The sequence below is a fragment of the Chiloscyllium plagiosum genome, unplaced genomic scaffold, assembly GCF_037043375.1.
Source record: "Chiloscyllium plagiosum isolate Xiang-an unplaced genomic scaffold, Cpla_swu_hap1 HiC_scaffold_27, whole genome shotgun sequence".
Lineage (NCBI taxonomy): Eukaryota > Metazoa > Chordata > Chondrichthyes > Orectolobiformes > Hemiscylliidae > Chiloscyllium > Chiloscyllium plagiosum.
Window position 1 is genome coordinate 86,499,032 of NW_028270165.1, and position 19,145 is coordinate 86,518,176.

A 19,145-nucleotide genomic window follows, 5' to 3' on the forward strand; every position below is an offset into this window, starting at 1 on the left:
AATTAGGCTGGATTCAAAACATTAACTGTTTTCTTTCCACAGATGCTGCCAGACCTGCTGCATTTCCCCAGCAATTGTGCCTTTTGTTGCTGATCTCCAACATCTGCAATTCATTGTCTTAGCCAATAATGGTTTCCTGGTTGCCAGTACAGAGACAAACTCTCACTTCCAAATCTTTTTATTCATTGAAAATAAAGTCCACTAGCATCCATGATGGGATTTTAATTTTTGTTCTCAGAAGACCGAGATCTCTGGGCTACTTAACCAGTATCACTACATCACAATCTTCCCTTCACTGACAGTGACATTGACAATCTTGTCCTGAATATTTTTCTTTATTCATTCATGGAACGTGACACTTCGTCTCCTAAAAAATAACCAAGTGCCAATTCAGAGGGCAGTTAAGAGTCAACCACATGACGTTGGATCAAGAGTGACACATTCACCAAACTGGGAAAGGACTGAAGATTTCCTTCCTTCAAAAAAGGTTATTAGTGAAGAAGATAGGTACTTATGACAATTGATAAGATCACCAAAGCAGCGATAAGTTTATATTCCAGATACATAAATTGATTTCAAATTGCATCGGGGCCATAGCAGCATCAATTTGAAACTCCAGATGTTAAATCCAGGAACAATTCCCAAATACCACCAACTCCCTACAATCTCTAGGCTTCCCAACACTGACTGGTCTGTAATTGCCAGTTGTATCCTTTTCCTCCTTACTATTTACTATTCAATTCAGCCCATTGAGTTGACTCTGCCATTTATTCAGATCACGATTATTCTGGGAAACATTTACTCCATTTTGCTGCCGTTTCCCCATAATCCTCAATTCACGTACTGATTAAAAAAAAACTGTCTCAGCCTTGAATGCACGTAACAACCCAGGCTCAACAGCCCTCTGTAGTATCAAGTTCCACAGATTTACTTCCCTCAGGAGAAATTCCTATCTGTCCTAAACATGCAATCTCTTATTTGGAGGTTATTTCCTCTGGTCCCACTTTTCCACGTCTCGCCTGTCAAATCTCCTCAGAATCTTGTCCGTGACAATAAGGTTACCTCTAATTCTTCTAACTTCTAATAAGCACAGGCCCAACCTATTCAGTTCTCCTCATAAGACATTTTTTCCATCCTGGTATCATCATGGCCAACCTTCTCTTGACTGCCTCCAATGCCAATATATCTTTCCTCAGGTAAAGGGCCCTAAATTGTTCGCAGTATTCAGTTGTGGCCTGACTAATGGCTTACATAAAACCTCCCTACATTTCTACTCTATTGAAAAGGCCAACCTCCCATTTGCCTCCCTGTTACTCACTGAAATTGGATGAAGAGATTCGTGGATGTGATTCCAAATCCCTCTATTCTAAAGCTTTCTCCATTTAATATTCAGTTCTTCACCTCCTGACAAACTGCATTACCTCCTTTCCCCATCTACCAAGCTTTCGCTCATTTGCTTAACCTGTCTATATCCCTCTTCAGATATCTAATGTCATCCTCACCACCTGCTTTCACATCAACAGTCTCTTCTGCAAATTTAGCAATAGTACCTTCACTTTACTTATCCAAGTAATTCGTATATATATTGTAAATAATGTTGGCCCCAGCGCTGATCCCTGTGGTACACCACCAGTTACAAGTTGTCATCCTGAACATGCCCCTTACCACAACTGTGGTAGTTAGCCAATCCTCTATCCATGCTAACATACAGCCTCCCAACACCGTGGGCTCTTTGCTTACTACTTCATGAGATGTGAATATCATTGGCTGTGCCAACAACTCTTCCCAAACTGACCTTGAAAAGGTGGTGCGGAACTGCCTCTTAAATTGCTTCACAAATATGGTGTGGATTGTAACAATGTTCAGGAGTGAGTTCCAGCATTTTGGTCAATAACAAAGGAACAATGCGATATATCTTGCAGTCGGAAGCCTGTGTTCACACTTGTTTGTTCTTGGTGGTTGAGGTCATGACTTGGAAGGTGCTTTTGAAGAACCACCACTCATGCAATCAAGCCAGACTGATAGATTGTGGCCCGAGACTCTGCCATTTTGACTTCCCTTATCAATCTACATTCTTTCCAGCGAAGTTTCAGTCTCAAACCGCCACGCAATGCCTTCTGTTACGGCTTAAAAGATAAGAATATACATGATTACCAACCGTATTTTGGGTTGTATAAATCTTTGCCTGCCAGAATTATTTTCCAAAAGACTTTAATTAAACTGGGTGACTGCATGAAATGGTTTGTTGGTCAGACTATAAACATCATCCTCAAAGGAGACAATGCCAGTAATACCATTGAACTCGTCTTTTTGTTTAAAAAGCACAAGTTCTTGATTTATTTTTACAACTTACTTGCATTCACACCTGCACATTCAATGTCAAACTCAGACAACATAAATGAAATTACACCATTAATTTTGTTTTACAACAATCCAACAGATTAATTAATAATACATGGTGAATACGAAGGCTGATTAATGTGAAATTAAATTTGACTGAAAATGTAAAATCGAGATGAGAGATAACAAATGGGGGAAGGGCAGAAGGCAAGAAATGCAGCATCATAGAAGGTGCTCCTCCAGGGAGTGTATTTTACCAACTACAACTGCGAAATATGAACAAACACTCTGACATGATCCTCCGGTTTTCATGTAAACCATACTCCCATACAGGAGGTCCCATTTAAATGAGTTAATAGATACAAGCCTTGAGCCAATCCAGCCTCCAGCCGGGCCCCCCGCTTCTTGGAGCTCGGAGAGGGGTTCCCACTCATTCATTCAACAGGAGGCGGCTCAATTTATTGTAATGGGCACGGAGGGTACAGTGGTCGCGTATCATGTTGAGGAGGAAGCTGTTTCGTCTCATTCAACAGAAGAGGTCCTATCTACTAGAGTTTTTTTTTGTGATGAAGCTGAAGTCTCCCATAGAGCCCTGAGGCTCAGGTTCAAATCCCACTGCTCCAGGGTGTGTAATAACATAACTGCCCAATCCACGTGCCAATTGGCATAGGGATAAGAAAATTAGGGAAGTAAACATGTCAACCTGTTCAATGCTATCTCCAATCATTTCACTTCCTGTCCATTCGTACTCCAGTAAGCCCAGCCTCGTTTAACGAAGGTTCTTTTTGAGAAGTTTAATCGGGCATTTTTGCACAAGTCATGTTAAGAAATCCATGATCCCTCGCAAGACTGTGCGGAAGACAACAATTGTAATTCTCGCGGGGAGGCTGAATTATGAATTCACTAATAGCCTCCCCTAAGCGATAGTGCAGCCCACGCCCATGCCTGTCTCTGTGGCGCAATTGGTCAGCGCGTTCGGCTGTTAACCGAAAGGTTGGTGGTTCGAGCCCACCCAGGGGCGGTATGTTCGCTTTTCTTCCTTGGCTTCGAAGCTGAACGCTTTTAATGGGGTCAAGAAAATGTTCCCCAAACGGAATTCCTCTCCACAAAGGGGTTTCTGAATTGAATTAATGTCTAACGTAAGGGACTGCGGATGCTGAGAAACCGAGACAAAAAGAGAAACTCGGCAGGTTTGACAGTGCCTGTCGGAGAAAACAGAATTTTGAAATGTTGTCTCTGATTCTCTTTCCACAGATGTTGCCTGACCTGCTGAGTTCCTCCTGCAATTTCTCGTTTTGTTTTTAACGGAAAGTTCATTTCACCTTTTGGGATGAAGCACCTCGACTCGCCATGTGCAGATATTTAACCCTTTCGAATCACTGTGAAGTGATTGGATTCAAACAAACTCTGCAATGATTCACTCTTTCTCAGCTCCACAGGCAGAGAGACCTGGGAAATGAAGCTGTCAGTGTGGTTCTGTATTCGTGGGCCGAGTGGCTAATGCGATGGACTTGAAATCCATTGCGGTTTCCCCACGCAGGTGTGAACCCTGCCGACTACAAAATGAGAAATGTCGTCGAAAAGAAAGGGAGCTTGCTCCCCGGCTTCTTCTTTCAGATTCAAATCAGTGGAGGGGGAAAAATATTTCACTCACATTGGGACTGGTGGGAATCTGCAACCCACTGCCTGTTCGGGTGGAACAATCAGATACCCACAGAGCTTCGTTTGAGACTGTGAGAAAGTGTTTGGAAATGAGATGAGAACAGTGAGAGGCTTGAAATCATGATCGAAATGAAGCAGGCACCTGAGGACAAGGGTGTTTCCTTTGCCAGTGAATGATACTGCTTCACAAAGTTGGGCCTGTGGAAGGGAATCAGTGACGGTGATTATCTTTGGTTGTTCACCTTGTGAAGATTCCCATTGCTGCGCATGTCTGTGTTAACGTCAGAACTCTGCAGCATGGTGGCGTTAGATATGCACAGTGCCAGGGGCGCAATGGATGACGCATCTGACTCCACCTACCTGTTTGAAATGCAGCTCACAGCTTCTTCACACACCCCAATTAATCTTTCTCATTGTCCTGAATTCGGCATACGGTTTGAATTCCCGATCTGCGGGAATGGGAATCTTTTCACTGTCTCGCGTCAGTAAGTGTCCCTGAGAACATCGGAGTCAAGTCACAGCGCTGTCAGATGAGGGGAAGCTGAAATAGCCCCACACGCTTCTCACGGGCACATTTGAGTTTCCCCAACTCACCACCCCAACCACTGCGGCTCCTGGGAGTGGAAAGGAAACAATCACCAAAACCCAGTCTTAGCTTTGTGAATCTTCAGAAAATCAGCAAACGTTCATCCCTTCGGATTTTCTATCCTGGGCTGAGAGGGAAGGGATTTGTCACTCTTTTGTCGCACATTGCAAGTGGATGTTTTGCAGAAAAGCACCACAATGCAATCTGATTAATCTGGATCTGGATGTTTTCGGTCTTTGAATGTACGTGTTGTGCTCCAGAACTTTGATGTTCACAGTTGAAAATACTTATCTTCCCAGTCCCCTGTATCGCTTATCGAAAATGTTTAGGTTGCGTCTTGTAATCCTTTCACTGTCTGCTCATGAGGATAGCGTTTCCGTGTTTTACCTAAATTATCTTGACCTTGCATACATCAAGCCTCAAGCTAATTTCACGAGAAACCTTCTTCAGTTCAAAAGCCAACTGTTAATGATGGCTCTGTTTCTTGTCAAGTATCCAATTTCAGATCGATGTTGTTAATGTCCCTTTTATTCTTTCAGATCCAGGTTTCGCTCACAGGGCTAGAACAGAACTGTCACCAAATACATTTACCAATCTACGTTCATCCTATCGATTGTATTAGCATCATCAACACTTCTCATCAAAATAACTCGAGAGACTTTCATCACAATTTTCTGTGAACAGTTTTACATTAGCTTTGCTGAATGAACCCCAAATTTCTTGAAGTAGCTCCTTATTTTCGGCCCTGATTATTAATCTCTCTATGCATGGGAATGGATCCTTCCCACCCGCTCTATCCCTCATCAATGTGTGTAGTTCAGTTCGATCTCCCATCAGCCTCCTCTGTCCTGATCAAATCCAGGGCAACAGGATACGTTGGGGCTATGGCGCGGACAGGACAAGCCCAATACTCACCTTTCCTGTTAGAACCATTCCATGAGAATTTTTACACCATAACTTTGGGCGTGCTGTTGTGGTCGAACACTTAAGGTGTTGACGTAGAGATCCTTTGGGGCTCCCCCGCCCAGGGTGGTAACCTGCTGACGATGCTTTCTTCGCTGGCGATTTTAAATGACTTCCTGTTGGTTGCATTATCGCTCAAACTTCACAAAACCCGTCTCAATAAAGTCCCGTCTTCTCATGTCTGGGAATTGATTGCCATGCAGGAACCTCGGGTTCTGAACAAACAACGTACCAGCCTCACAACGTCAGCTCTGTTTACCTTTCCACAGATGCTGCTCGACCTGTTGGCTTTCTGCAGTATTCTCTGTGTTTATTCGGCACAAAACCTGCTTTTCATTCAAGAACTTGAATCCGTGTCCTCTGGTAACTGACTCTGGTCAGTGGCAACTGATTCTTCTGATCATTAATCTGCCCATTCCCACCGCTTCTTCTCCCATCATTACCAACAGCCCCAGGAAATCTCCAGTTAACCTTCTTTGCTCCAAAGCGAACATTCCCAACCTTGGGAATGTCTCCACAAAATGGAAATTGCTCATCCCTGGACATGGCGCAAGGCGTACAATTGGGAAAAGATTTTGGCAAAATATTGTCAGTTAGGAAATGGAAAAATGTTCATGAAACAAAACAGAAATCCCAGTCTCCAGCTTTGTGAATCTTGAGAAACTCTTTGGGAAGCGTATTTATGGGAGAATGAAAGATGAACTGTCCGACGGAATGGGGCCGGTCCAGAAACCGTCCCCTTGTTAAAGAGGCCGGGAGATTGACTCTGATGTTCTCGGGACATGAACTGATCTGAGACATTGAAAGAATTGTTGTTCCTGCACATCAGGAATTCAAACATCTTCTCGCCTCCGAGCCAATGAGAGAACTCGGGAACAGGCAAAACACGGAAAGGCTCGAAGGGCGACGACCCGGAGTAAGAAAACTTGTTCCTCGTGACATGGATGAGTCTTCAAACTGTCCCCGGTGTCTCCACAATGAATGTCCCAGGCTTTATTATGGAAAAGTAAAACTGACAGACGACAATTGTAATTCTCGGCGGGGAGGCTGAATTATGAATTCACTAATAGCCTCCCCTAAGCAATGGCGCTGCCCATGTCGTCGCCTGTCTCTGTGGCGCAATTGGTCAGCGCGTTTGGCTGTTAACCGAAAGGTTGGTAGTTGGAGCCCATGCAGAGGCGATGAGCTTCTGGATGCCTGTCTCTTTAACACGCCACCCAGTTCTCTGGCCAACATCTCTGTCTCAGGCATGCAGCAGTGTTCCAGCAAAGCTCAGCTCCAGATGGAAGACCAACGTCTCATTTTCCATTTGGAATCCTACAGCCCTCCAGTCTTCAATATCGAGTTCAATATTGTTTGGACCCGAACACTCCCATGCCCTTGAAGCCTAGCTCGCCCACACGAGCCCTTGTTATCACATAGTCTGCTGTTACACACGACTTATTGTTATCCAGGAATAGTCTCCATTAACGGTTAGTCACCCTCCTACACAGATCGTTATTCACATCTTTGTCCCTCCAATGTTCTCCCTCTGAACTGGTGGCAAAGAGAGCAATGTGGACTGATATCCCTGAGCCAGCTCTTTGTCCCATCTCCAGGAACAGGGTTATCTCCACTGGCGGATAATTAAACCACTTTGTTGTTGCACTGACGTGAGGAGATTGTGTAAATATAAACTTTTTCTAAATTCCCAACGTCTGTTGATTGAACTGTGTGTTCACTCTGAATCACAACACGTGTCGCAGCGCATTTGGAGGCCCACCTTAGTTCTGCTGGTTCTACACAGCAAGTAAATGAGAGTCTCTATTCGTATCATTCTCTTGCCTTCTCCCTGCAAATCTCCACATTGTTACTTTGAACATGACCACCGAATTCCCTTTTGTGTTCTTGAATCTGCCTCCTTGTCACGGTCAGACAGGGACAAGAAAATGTTCTTCCTAATGTCACTTTAACTTTTTTTTCCAAATGCCTTGAAATCTCTGCCAATTTTTTGGGAAATTGAAAGGATTCTCATTCCTGCACATGAGGCTGAATTGATTTAATTTCTAACGTAAAGGACTGCGGATGCTGAGAATCCGAGACACAAAGAGGAGCTGCTGGAGAAACTCAGCAGATTTGGCAGGACCTGTGGGAGAAAACAGAGTTCTGAAATATTGTCTCTGATTCTCTTTCCACCGATACGGAGTTGCTCCTGGAATTTCTGTTTTTGCTTTTAGCTGAAAGTTTATTTCATCTTTCGTGATGAAACAACCAGACTCGCCATGTGCAGATATGTAACCCTTTCGAAACCTGTGAAGTGATTGTATTCAAACAAACACAGCAATAACTCACTCTTTCTCAGCTCCACAGGCAGGGAGACCTGGGAAATGAAGCTGTCCGTGTGGTTCTGTATTCGTGGGTCGAGTGGTTAATACGATGGATTTGAGGTCGATTGCGGTTTCCCCACGCAGGTGTGAACCTTGCCGACTACAGTTGAGAAATGTCGTCAAAAAGAAAGGAAGACTGTTCCCCGGTTTCTTCTTTAAGATTCACATCAGTGGAGGGGTTGGAAATCTGCAACCCATTGCCTGTCAGGGTGGAACAAGCAGATACCCACAGAGCTACTTTTGAGGCTATGAACCAAGTGTTTGGAAATGAGACGAGAACAGTGAGGGGCGTGAAGTCGTGATCAAAATGAAGCAGGCACCTGAGGACGAATGTTTTTTATTTGCCAGTGAAAGATACTGCTTCACCAAGTTGGGACAATGGAAGGGAAGCAGTGACGATGATTATCTTTGGCTGTTCCTCTTGTGAATGTTCCCATTGCTGCGCATGTCCGTGTAAACGTCATAACTCTGCAGCATGGTGGCGTCAGGTACGCACAGGGCCGGGGCGCAATGGATGACGCATCTGACTCCACCTACCTCTTTGAAATGCAGCTCACAGCTTCTTCACACACTCCAATTAATCTTTCTCATTGTCCTGAAGCCGGCATACGGTTTGAATTCCTGATTTGCGGGAATGGGAATCTTTTCACTGTCTCGCGTCAGTAAGTGTCCCTGAGAACATCAGAGTCACGTCACAGCGCTGTGAGGGGAAGCTGAAATCGCCCCACACGCTGCTCATGGACATATTTCACTTTCTCCAACTCACCTCCCCAACCACTGCGGCTCCTGAGAGTGGAAAGGGAACAAACACCAAAACCCAGTCTCAGCTTTGTAAATCTTCAGGAAATAAGAAATCTGTTCATCCTGTTGGATCTTCCATCCTGGCCTGACAGCGTAGATTTTAAATGGCTGTCCAGTCAGTGCCGATTCGTTTTGGCTGAAAAAAATCTTCCTTATCTCATCCCAGCATTTCCTCCCACAGAGAACTGTGCGGCAGGGTTCATATATATATTTCCTTGTATGGTATTTTGTAAATAACATTCGTTTGCGGGTTGTTTGTGTAGGGTATCCCAGGTTCATTAGCCGCTGTTTAAGTGTGTTGGTAGGTTTGTGGGCTACCATGATGCTGAGAGCATTGGGTTGTCTGGACATCATTTCACAGATGTCTTTTATGTAAAGTAATGTGGCTAGGGTTTCTGCACACGTTGAGTCTGCTTGTGTCAGTTTGTTGATGTGAAATCGACACACTGGGTTTATTGGGGAGGCAAAAGTGCGGATTGCAGATGCTGGAAACCAGAGTTTAGATCAGAGTGGTGCTGGAAAAGCACAGCAGGTCAGACAGCTTCCGAGGAGCAGGAAAATCGACTTTGCGGGCAAAAGCCCTTCATCAGGAATGGAAGCAGGACGCCTCCAGGGCGGAGAGATAAATTGGGGGGTGGGGGTGTGCTGGGCTGAAGGTAGCAAAGAGTACAATAGGTGAATGGGGGTGGGGATGGAGGTGAAAAGTCAGAGGGGAGGGTGGAGCGGATAGGTGGGAAGGGAGATTGGCAGGTAGGACAGGTCATGAGGATAGCGCTGTGCTGGAAGTTTGGAACTGAAGTAAGGTGTGGGGAGGGGAAATGAGGAAACTGGTGAAGTCTACATTAATGTTCTGGGTTTGAATTTATCCGAGGCGGAAGATGGGGCGTTCTTCCTCCAGGCATCGGGTGGGGAGGGAGCGGCGATGGAGGAGGCCCAGGACTTGCATGTCCTCGGCAGAGTGGGAGGGGGTGTTGAAATGTTGGGCCAGAGGGCGATGGGGTTGATTGTTGCGGTTGTCCTGGAAATATCCCCTCAAGCGCCGTGACTGGACTCTGCGAGGAGTCTCCAGCCTCCCCAATGTAGAGGAGACCGCATCAGGAGCAATGAATACAAGAAATGACATTGTTGGATGCACAGGTGAAAGCTTGCTGACGACCGCGGCCCAGGTTCCATTTCCGGGCAGGAAAGTAATTTTTAGGAAAGCTGACAAGCGGAATCCACATCTCCCTGGTGGTCTAGTGGTTAGGATTTGGCGCTCTCACTGCCGCGGCCCGGGTTCGATTCCCGGTCAGGGAAAACATTTTCAGGGGTGCAGGCTACCCATTCTTCTTAAATGCGCTGTGTAATTATTTATCGTCGTTCCTGGGTGCAGCAGTGTGTCGTGGCTCGTTGAAATAGTGTCCTGATTCAGATTTGTTTGCATGTGGAGGGATGATTGCTTCTGTAGTTAAGTACTTGGTTCGTGTGCGTTGTTTTCCTGTAGAGGCTGTTTTGAATTTACCATTGACTGTTTGCTCGACTGTGACATCTAGAAATGGTACTTTGTTGTTGTTCTCCTCTTTTGTGAATTTTATGTCAGCGAGGATATTGTTGATGGTGTTGTAGGTTTCCTCTAATTTGTTTCATTTTTTGATGACAAAAGTGTCATCACTGTAGTGGACCCAAAGTTTGGGTGGATCGTTGGAAGGGCTGTTTGTTCGAGTCTCTGCATTATTGCTTCTGCGAGGAATCCTGATACTGGTGGTTTCATGGGTATTTCGTTGATTTGTTTGGAGGGCTTGTTACTGAATACGAAGTGGGTGGTAAGACACAGTTCTACGAGGTTGACAGTGCTATCTTTGCTGATGAAGTTGGTGCTGTGTTTGTGTCTCTGGTTCTTCGAGTAGTGTCTTCAGTTTTCTTTGGCCAAGTTGATGTTAATGGATGTGAACAGGGCTGTTGTGTCAAAGGACAGCATTATTCCATCCTCTTCTATCTTAGTGTCTTTGGTGTTCAGGAATTCTTGGATGGAGTAAATGGAGTGGCAAGAATCTTCGACTTCGTGTTTTCAGTGGAGGCCTTTGACTAGTCTGCATATTGGTGTTCCAAATGGTGAGACTTTGGGCCTGAGGGGGGCTCCTGGTTTGAAGAGAAGAACAACAACATAGTACCATTCTTAGATGTCACAGTAGAGCGAACAGTCAATGGGGAACTTCAAACTAGCGTCTACAGAAAAACAACACACACAAACCAAATAATTAACCACAGAAACAATCATCCCAACACCCGCAAACGTTGCTGCATCAGGACATTATTTCAACGAGCCACTACACACTGCAGCACAGAGAAACTACGAAGAGCAGAAGAGGAATACGTATATAGTGTATTTAAGGAGAACGGGTACCCAATAAACCCAGTCCGCCGATTTCTCATTGATGCTTCCAAGCTGACTGTCAAAAATTCGTTTGGCCCTCCATTCTTTCCTGTTTGTTTTTTGCGGGTTTTGAAAGCTTTCGCAATCCTCTGACTGAGTATTGGAGTTGGGAAGTTATGTTGTGGCTGAACAGGACATTGGTTAGACCAGTTTTGGAATATTGTGTGCAATTCCGCTCTCCTATCAGAAGGATACTGTGAAATTTGAAAGGGTTCTGAAGCACCAGTGGGTCCACAGAGGGGAAGAGGCCCTTCTGCTGCCCTGAGTGTGGGAAGGCCTTCAGTGATTCCTCTGCCTGCTGCCGCACCAGTTGGTCCACACCGGGGAAGGCTGTTCTCCTGCCCCAAGTGCGAGATGGCCTTCAGCAGTTCTTCCCACCTGCTGAGACACCAATGGGTCCACACTGAGGAGAGGCCGTTCTTCTGCCCCGAGTGCAGGAACGGCTTTGCTCTTTCCTCCGACCTGCTGGCCCATTGGTGAGTCCACATGGGGGAGTGGTCGTTCAGTTGCCCTAAGTGCAGGAAGTCCTTCAGCAATTCCTCAGCCCTGCTGAGGCACCAGTCCGTCCACACCGGGGAGAAGCCGTTCTCCTGCCCCGAGTGTGGGAAGGGCTTTATCCGCTCCTCCACACTGCGGAAGCACCAGCTGGTCCACACGGGGGCAGGGGGGGGAGGGGGGAGGCCATTCTGCTGACCTGAGTGCGGGAAGGCCTTCAGCAATTCCTCCACCCTGCTGAAACACCTGTGTGACCTTCAGCAGTGGGAGGCCCTTAAGCTGGCCCGAGTGTGGGAAGAGGTTCATGTTTGCTTGCAACTTGCGGAAGCACCAGCGGGGGCACTGCTGCTCATTGAGCCAGGGACTGCACATTGCCAATGAAATGATCCAAATAAACCTCAGACCGCAAGACCATCGGAGCAGAAGTTAGGCCATTGGGCCCGTCGAGTCTACTCTGCCATTCGTTAGAGACAAAATTAGTGCAGATGAGATTAGCTACAGGAAATAGGCCATTTGTCCCAACAAGTCCACACAAACCCTCCGAAGAGTAACCCATCCACACCCATTTCCCTCTAACTAATGTACCTAACTCTATGGGCAATTAAGCATGGCCAATCAACATGACCTGCACATCTTTGGTTTATGTAAGAAGACAGGATCGCCCAGAGAAAACCCATGCAGACACTGGGAGATTGTGCAAACTCCTCACAGACAGCTATCCAAGGCTGGAATCAAACCTGGGTCCCGTGCGCTGTGAGGCTGCAGTGGTAACCACTGAGCCACTACATATTGCAACCCGAAGTTGCAAGCAGGAGGTTGGGAGAATACAGCCTCAGAATGTGGAGTAGTCAGCGTTTTGGGTATTAACCCTTCTTCAGGACTGAAACGTTAACTTCTCCATGAGAAACGATTTATGGGAATGATGCTGGGGGTTGTAGGGTTTGAGCTCCAGGGAGAGGCTGAATAGGCTGGAGCTGTTTTACCTGGAGCATCGGAGGCAGAGGAGTGACCTAATAGAGGTTACAAATTCTTGAGGGGCATGGACAGGGTAATAGACAAGGTCTTTTCTCAGGGGTGGGGGAGTCCAGAACTAGAGTGCGTAGGTTTAGGGTGAGAGGCGAAATATATTAAAGAGACAACGTCTTCATGCAGGGGGTGGTACATATATGAAATGAGCTGCCAGAATATATGGGTCAGGTGCTGTCAAATGGGACTAGATTAATTTAGGATATCAGGTCAGCATGGACAAGTTGGACTGAAGGGTCTGTTTCCATGCTGTACGTGTCTCTGACTACTGGTCCTCATGTAATTTTAAAATAGGGTCCAAGTAACTTTGAATAGTTCAATCTTATTGAGCTCACTTCCTGAAAAGTTTCAAATGAATCATCTGAGTGATACTGTTTAAACATGCTAAGTTGGACAAAGTATCCCATCAAGTTCAACACAAACCCAGAGTTGAAGAAGTCAGAAGTCAGAACACCAAGGGGACCAAACTGATCACAATATTCCAGGTGCAACCTTATCAACGTCCTGTATAACTACAACATAACTTGCCAACATCTATACTCAATTCCCTAATTGATGAAGGCCAGTGTGCTGAAACCTTTCTTCACTGCCTTGTGTACCAATGTAATCAGAGATATAGGACCTACTTTAAACTGATCCACAATCCAGCTACTGGGAGCCCAGAAGCAGAGTAGTGCTGCGTGAGTGTGCTGGGCACATAACCCAGAGGTCGATGGGTAAAAACCATGTGATGCTATTGCCCAATGTCTCCGTAAGCTGCTTTCATTCACAATGGTGCTCTGTTCTGTATGTTGCCTTTGCATCTGCTTCCCAAAGCTTCTTCAGTGGAGGAGTGGCAGCTGGAGCCCAGGAGTTCAACGACCCGCCGGAGCTTGAGGAAGGTCCAAGCTCCAAGAAGCGGGGGGTAAGGCTGGAGGCTGGATTTGCTCAAGGCTTGTATTTTTAACTCATTTAAATGGTACCTACTGTATGGGGCTATGGTTTACATTAAAACCGGAGGATCATATCAGAGTGTTTATATTTAGCAGCGGTAGTTGGTAAAATACACTCCCTGGAGGAGCACCTTCTATGATGCGGCATTTCTTGCTTTATGCCCTTCCCCCATTTCTTATCTCCCAGCTTGGTTTTATGTTTTTTTGGTTAAATTTAATTTCATATTATTCAGACTGGGTATTGACTGTGTGCTATTAATTTGCTTCTTCGAATATTGAAAGTCAAAATTAATGGTGTAATTTCATTTCTGATGTCAGAGTTTGACATTGAATGTGCAGATGTGAATACCAGTAAGTTGTGAAAATACATCAAGAACTTGTGGTTTTTAACAAAAAGAGCAGTTCACTGATATTCATGGCATTGTCTTACTTGGGAGTGATGATTCAAATCTGACCAACAAACCGTTTCATGCAGTCACCCAATTTAGTTAAAATTTTCTTTAATTTAATTAAAGAAAAGAGCTCTGTCAGGCTAAGATTTATGCAATCTATTTATAAGATTATGTCCATTGCTTGCAATATGGTCTCATCCACATTGGGGAAACTGGCCGCCAACTCGCGGAACGTTTCAGGGAACAGCTCTGGGACACTAACACTAAACGACCGACGCCCTGTGGCTGAACGCTTTAACTCGCCCTCCCATTCCGCCAAGGACATGCAAGTCCTGGGCCGCCTCCACTGCCAAACTCTTGCTACCCGACGCTTGTAAGAAAAACACCTCACCTTCTGACTTGGGACCCTCCAACCACATGGTATCAATGTAGATTTCATCAGTTTCCTCATTTCCTCTCCCCCACCTTGTCCCAGATCCAACCTTCCAATTCGACACCAACCTCTTGACCTGTCATACCTGTCCACCTTGCTTCTCACCTATCTGCTCCACCCTCATCTCTGACATATTACCATCAATCCCTACCTCCATCTACCTATTGCATTCCCAGCTGCTATTCATCCAGCCCCACTTCCTTCCCATTTACCTCTCAGCCCCCTTGGGCCACCCTTTATTCCTGATGAAGAGCTTAGGCTCTAAACCAAGACTGTGATGAAACAACATTCTCAACAAATAGGAAATAGCTCCCAAGTCAGATTTCATTCCCTCTTCTGTTTCCCAGTTCTTTCAGAAATAAGATATATGTCTTTTTCTTCCACTAGAAAGTGATCTTCCACTTTGCGCTGTCTGAAGTGTTATGCCACATTATTACTTCAGCCACCTTTTAAGAATCCTTTCAACCTGTTTTTCTAACAATTGTGGAGGTGACAAAAAGCAAACATTACACTCCTCCTGAATGTCCCATTTCTCCTCCTATGAGCCATTTTGTCATGTTGTCTGTGTTACAAGCAGCCGAGTGCACTTGGTTTCTGAATTGAAATTTGGCCATTGAAGTGATCAGAATTACTATATATCGATGGATAGCTATGTTTGCACTAACTGTAATTATCCACCAATACGATGTCGTTTGTTCCACCAAAACTGGAAACAATGCTTTGTGATTATATTGCAGTCGGATGTAGAAAATCATCCCAGCGATCTTAACGTTATTATAGTTTACTGTGGCCATACAGCATTGCGAGGCAGTTTGATGTGACTCACACTTGGATGGAAAGAATGTAGATTGATGAGAAGTCAAAATGGCAGTGTCTCTGGCCACAATTGATCTGTCTGGCTTGATTATATGAGTGGCGGCTCTTCAAGAGCAACTTCCACTCCATCACTTCAACCAGCAAGAGGAGATAAGTGTGAACACAACATTCCAACTGTGACATATACGCATTGCTTCGATGTTATTGATCAAAATCCTGGAACTCGCTCCTGAACCTTTATTATAGACCACATCATATTTGTGAAGTAATTTAAGAGGCAGCTCACCACCACTTTTTCAAGGACAGTTTGGGAAGACTTGCTGGCAGAGCCAATGATATGCACATGATATTGGAAACAGTCTAATCGTATGGATAGATGATTGGCTAACCAATGATACAGAAGGGATAAGGGGCATGCTCAGGATCGCAACTTATAACTAGAAACGTTCCACAGGGATCAGTGCTGGGGCACAAAATTATTTACTATATTTATATGAATTACTTGGATAAGTAAAGTGAATGTACTATTGCCAGGACTGCAGTAGAGACAGTTGATTAGAATGCAGGTGGTGAGGATGACATGAACTCTTCATCCAAGTTCAGTGAGTAATCGGGAAGGCAAAAGGGAGATTGGCCTTTCAATGGAATATAAAAGTAGGGAGGTTATAGTGAACTTCCGCCTGGAGGTTTTGATTGAAAGTGCAGTGAAGATTCAACCAGCTGACAGTGGATCTGAATCACATGTAGATCAGACCAGGTTTGGACAGCAGGAAACCAGATAAGTTTTTACAACAAACCACAACGATTTCATCATTTGACTCTTAATTCCAGATTTATATTGAATTCAGATTCCACCATCTGCCGTGGCAGGTTTTGAACCCAAGTCCCGTGAACATTACCTGGGTGAATGGTCTGGTGACAATAAAGTGGCCATCGCCTCCCCTGAACACATTGGCATATTGTGTTCAGAGGTAACAAAGGAGCAAGAGGTTTCAGCAGCTGCTAAGTTGTTGATATTACACAAGGGAACATCAGCACTCTCAGTAATGGCACAAACTGAAGTCAGTGTCCTGTATCAGAGGTAAGGGCTCGGGATCCACAAGAAATAGGAACAGCAATACGCCATTCAGCCTCTTGAGCCTGCTCCTCCATTCAGTAGGATCGTGGCTGATCTGGCATTCCCCACATCCACTTTCCTGCCCTTTTCCTGTAACTGTTCATCCCCTGACTGATCACGAATCTATCGATCCTAGTTTTAAATGTGACAAGAAGGATGTCAACAGAGTTACTGGGGTTGGGGGAGGGGCGGGGGGTGCTCAGGTCGAACTTGGGGACTAAAACAATGGCTTCACACTTCACAATATTTAACTAAGGGAATGTTTATGGTTATCCAATGCTGGAAATTGGGCAGGCATTCAGATGAAATTATTGATAAATTATGAATGACAAAGGAGTCGGGAGAGAAGTGGTGTTCAGGCACAGTTGGATATCATCAGTATAGATGCCAACACCAGCAGCTACGGTTAAATAAATAAGAACGGAAGACGCTAAAAGCAGACCCTCCCAGAGGATATAGCGATGTTGGAGAGGGTCAGTACTGTCATTAACCCTGATCAAGGCTGTCCGCAGGTCGACGAGGGAATGTTCATCCCTGTCACCGTTGCAAAGGATGTCAAATATGACCTTGATAAGAACTGTTTCAGGGGTAGAAACCAGACTCGAGGGCTTTAAATACAGAATTCTGGAAAAGATGGGAATGGCTAATTCAATAATGTTACATCCAAACCAAAACTTCCATTGGTGCGATAATTATAGAAGTGTTTTGGTTTTTATTTAGATGATTCTCAGCAATACTGAGTAAGAAGCAACAAAATTAACACAAGAAATATTGCAATTGCTACAATATGCCTGCTCCCAATAGGAGACCATCTGGTGTTCACTTAACTGTCTGCAAGGCGCAATATTGGAAAGGAATTATCCAGTTCATAGCTATAAGAGGGGAGACACAGACTGCTTGATACAAAGGGCGGGAGTAGGCCACTAGGCCCTACGAGCCTGCTGCAACATTCAATAAGATCATGGCTGATCTGAATACAACCTCAGCTCTACATTCCTCCACATCCCCGACAATCTGTCACCCACTTGGTTCGCAAGAACCTATCTACCTCTGCCTTAAAGATTTTGAATTCACTGCCTTTTGAGGAAGACACACAACCATGAGAAAGAAAAAAAATCATCCTCATTTTTGTCTTCTACTTTTAAAATATGACCCTCTATTTTCAGATATTAAGATAGGGATACAAGCTGCATTCAAATAATACCTGTGGTACAGTTAACTATCTCAAAGTGCTTCACGTGAACATAATGAGAATTCCTTTAAAAATCACAATAGTGGAGCACAGATTAGGACAGGTGACCAAAGACTTGGTCAAAGGGGCAGGTTTAGGGCAATCTTTTAAACAGGTTCAATTTTCCAAACATCAGAGGACAAAGACGTAAAGAGCAAACACAAAATAGCAAAAGATGGGAAACAACAGTGTGGACATAATGTCACAGGATGAGTAATCCAGGGAACATGAGTTCAAATCCCACCACAGCAAGAGGTGAAATGTGAATAATTCAAATCATAAATGGGGAACACAAAATTAGTCTCAGTATGGTATCGATGGCACTGACGTCAATTGTCATAAAAGCCCATGTTCACCAATGTCCTTTCAGGAGGGAAACTGCCAACCTTACCTGGTCTGGCTTACATGTGACTCCAAACACACGGCAATGTGGTTGACTCTTAAATTGCCCTCTGAATTGGCATAAGCAAGACACCTTGCACTTAGGGTGGATAACAAACATCAACCTTGTGAAAGTGTCAGAACAGAAAGTGCTGGAGAAACTCAGCCAGTCTGGCAACACCGGTGGAGAGAGAGAGAGAAAGAAACAGAGTCAATATCCTGGCATGCGCCCAGAACAGTTGTGAAGAAGGGTCACAGCACCTGAAATGCTAACTCTGCTTCTCTCTCCACTTGTGCTTCCAGTCCTATTGAGTTTCTCCAGCAATTGGTGCATTTTTGTGTTTCAGATATCCAGCATTGCAGTTCTTTATTACACTGAGTTAGGGAAGCTCAAATCCGATAAAAGAATAAAATAGAAGGGATGGAATTACTCAGCAAGTCTGGCAGCAGCTATGGAGATAAAAACAGTTAGTTCTTCGGGTCATTGAATGATCTTACATCGGGGACAAACTTTTGGCAAGCTGCAAGAGTAAAAGGCACTGGTGTAACTTCAACATCTGGGAGAACTCTCTCAGCCATGGAGGTCAGACTGACTCAGCATTCTGGTCCTGCTCATGACCTGTTAACTTCTCCATTTGTTGTTCTTGTTATATTTCTACATGGTTGACACATTCCTATGTTTTAAAATGATATTCCAAACTGACAGGAATTTTCCATGTAAGTAATCATACATTAGAGGGTTTGAAACGTGAATGTAACTTTTAAACAAAAAGTATTTATTCATGCATGGGGTGTGGGCATCGCTGGCAATGCTTGCATTTATACCATCCTTAACCACCCTGTGGTTGGTTGGAAAAGTGAATGAAGGTGTCTGAGATTGTCTTGATTAGCACAGCAATCTCAAAGATGGGTGTGCTCAGGTAGAAGTACCCTCCACTCCCACAGCAAGTCTGCATTCACTTCAATTACAGATGCCATCTCACACTCCCAGGAAAAGGACAGCATGGGATTACAATCAGAATAAAGCTTCCTCTACTCTTAAATTGAAAGTGAAGCTACCTCAACACTGTTCCCAACAAACACTGTCAAAACAGAGAGAGCATTGGGTTAGATACAGAGTAAAACTCCCTCTACACTTCCCCATTCATTCAGTCCCTGGACAATGACAGCAAAGGGTTAAATGAACAGTAG

At 44.8% G+C, this 19,145-nt stretch overlaps 2 non-coding genes across 2 annotated transcripts; both read left to right on the forward strand.

The window, feature by feature from the left end:
• The first annotated feature begins 3,287 nt into the window (after window positions 1-3,287).
• Window positions 3,288-3,361, forward strand: trnan-guu (transfer RNA asparagine (anticodon GUU)). The gene has a single exon. It is a non-coding gene; the product is annotated as a tRNA-Asn (tRNA).
• Window positions 3,362-9,942: 6,581 nt separating this feature from the next.
• Window positions 9,943-10,014, forward strand: trnae-cuc (transfer RNA glutamic acid (anticodon CUC)). The gene has a single exon. It is a non-coding gene; the product is annotated as a tRNA-Glu (tRNA).
• The last annotated feature ends 9,131 nt before the right edge of the window (window positions 10,015-19,145 follow it).